Here is a 3036-nt window from a genome sequence, read left to right as displayed (position 1 = left end):
CACCTGTCCTTCCATCTCGCGGTCTCCTTCTCTCCGCGTGTAGGGTTTCCATACTGCGACCATGTGCCTTAGCATTGATCCTGTACACCGCGGCTCAATACCTTTCGTTGACTCGGGCGTATCCTCCCTTTGACACTTCGGGCCCCCATACTACCACTACAGGTGCATCAAGTTTATGATTTCTCATTAGTTATTCATTAAGGTTAATTTAGTGTAGTTGCATCCAGTTTTCGATATATCGTTAATTAGTTTTTGAGATTAGTTTATTGCATTTTCATCCAGGTTCCAATTTCTTATTAATTACTCTTTCAGATTAGTTCAATACATCTGCATCCAGTTTCTGATTTCCAATTAATTATTTTTAGAGGTTAGTTCGATGTTCAATGTATTTGCATCTAGTTTCAAATTTATGGTTATTTATGCTTTGAAGTTAGTTCGACCAGTTACATCCAATTTCTTATTTCTAGTTAACTATTCTTTGAGGTTATTTCAATGCATTTGTATCAAATTTTTGATTTACGGTTAAATATTCCTCAAGATATTGCATCCAATTTCTGATTTGCCATTAGTTAATATCTAATTTTAGTTTAATGCAGTTGCATCCAGTTTCTAATTTTTCATTAATTATTCTTTTAAGGTTAGCTCAATGTAAATGCATCCAATTTTCAATTTATAGTTAATTGTTCTTTGAGGTTAGTTTAATGCATTTGCATCAAAGTTTCCGATACATTAATTATTTTTGAGGTTAGTTCAATGTAGTTGCATCAAATTTATGATTTCCCGTTAATTATTCATTGAGATTAGTTCAGTGCAGTTGCATCCATTTTTCGATATTTCGTTAATTAGTCTTTGAGATTAGTTCATTGCATTTGCATACATTTTTTGACTTCCCGTTAATAACTCTTTGATGTTAGTTCAATATATCTGCATCTAGTTTTTGATTATTTATGCTTTGAGGTTAGTTCGATACAATTACATCCGATTTCTGATTTTTCGTTAACTATTCTTTGAGGTTATTTCAATGCATTTGCATCTAGTTTCTGATTTTTTGCCAATTATTCTATGAGGTTAGTTCAACGCAATTGCATTTGGTTTTTTATTTTCTGTTAATTATTTTTTGAGATTAGTTCAATACATTTGCATCCAGTTTTCGATTTCCCGTTAATTATTATTTGAAGTTTGTTTGATGTATTTACATACCGTTTCCAATTTCCCTTTAAATATTTTTCAAAGATTTAGCATCCAATTTCTAATTTTTTATTAGTTATTCTTTGACGTTAGTTTAATGCAGTTACATCCAGTTTCAGATTGTTAGTTAATTACTTTTTGAGTATGGTTTATTGTATTTGCATAAAGTTTCCGATTTTTTATTAATTACTTTTTGAGCTTAGTTCAATGTATTTGAATCCAGTTCCCGATTTTCTTTTAATTATTCAATGTGGTGTGTAATATCAACTTCAAACAGGACATAAAAATAAATTATGTTTGATTTACCATGTGGGATCATAAAAAATTATCTAGTCCCAATTTCCCATTAATTATTATTTAAATTATACATTACTCACTATGTGGGATCTTCAAAGATTATCTACGAATGTGTGATGTTATATTAATTATTTTGAAAAATATTTACAACTATATATGCAGTAACTATTATATATGAATATTATATTGATCACTCATCTAAATTTCTTATAACGTGAAAAATCTCACTATCCATTAAAAAAAAATAACTCACTTTTGATTAAACCCTTCAACTTCATTTTGTTGTTTAATAATAGAAGTTTGATTGAAGTTTTGTGAGATTGCTTAATAAGGCAAAGTTCATATTGAAGCTACTTGAATAGCAAATGTTCCTAATCATCTAAAAAGAGATAAGATAAATATTATTTTAAATGCAAAACTATATTTATCGAGACATTCACACAACATATAACACAACTATGTTTTGAGGTTAGTTTAATGCATTTGCATCTAGTTTTTTATTTTGAATTCCGTTATTTATTTTTTTATGTTAGTTCAATGCAGTTGCATATAGTTTCCGATTTCCCATTTTTTTAGGTTAGTTCAATACGGTTAGTTCAATGCATTTGCATCTAATTTTCTATTAATTGTTCTTCGAGGTCAGTTCAATATATTTGCATCCAATTTCCGATTTTCCGTTAATTATTCTTTGAGATCATTTTAATATATTTGCATCCAGTTTTTTATTTTTCGTTTATTATTCGATAAGGTTGCATTTGCATCTAGTTTCTGATTTTCCATTAATTATTGTTTGAGGTTAGTTTAATGAATTTGCATCTAATTTTCAATTTTTTAGTTAATTATTTCTTGAGGTTAGTTTAATGCATTTGCATCTAGTTTATTTTTTGAGATTAGTTCAATGCAATTGCATCCGATTCCCGATTTTCTATTAATTATTATTTAAAATTAGTACTACGCATTTGCATCATGTTCCCAATTTATAATTAATTTTTCTTTGATGTTAATTCAATGCAGTTGTATCTAGTTTTCGATTTCCATTAATTTAATAATTGAGGATTAGTCCAATGCATTTCCAACCAGTTTTCCCAACAATTAATTTTTATGTTAATTGATGTATTTGCATCCAAGTTTTGATTTCATGTTAATTATTCTTTGTGGTTAGTTTAATGCAGTTGTATCCATAGTCCGATTTCCCATTAATTACTTGTTAAGATTAGTTTAATGTTTGCATTTGCATCAAATTTTCGATTTTCCGTTAAATATTATTTGAGGTTAGTTTGATACATTTGCATCCAGTTTTCGGTTTCTTATTAATTGTTCTTTGAGCTTAGTTTCATGTAGTATTATATATATTTTAAAATATTTGTATTATTGGTTTGCCGTTATTTTTTTATTTTTTTTTATACATGTGAGCTTGCATTAGAATGAATGCAAAATTTTCTATTATATATTTTGTGATGTTATTTTTTGTATAATTTAATTTTCCACTGTACTTTGTTTTGGTTTGGTGTGTATATATATATATATATATATATATATATATATATATAT

Source organism: Coptis chinensis, chromosome 3 (assembly GCF_015680905.1).
Source record: "Coptis chinensis isolate HL-2020 chromosome 3, ASM1568090v1, whole genome shotgun sequence".
NCBI lineage: Eukaryota > Viridiplantae > Streptophyta > Magnoliopsida > Ranunculales > Ranunculaceae > Coptis > Coptis chinensis.
This window is presented reverse-complemented; position numbering follows the sequence as displayed.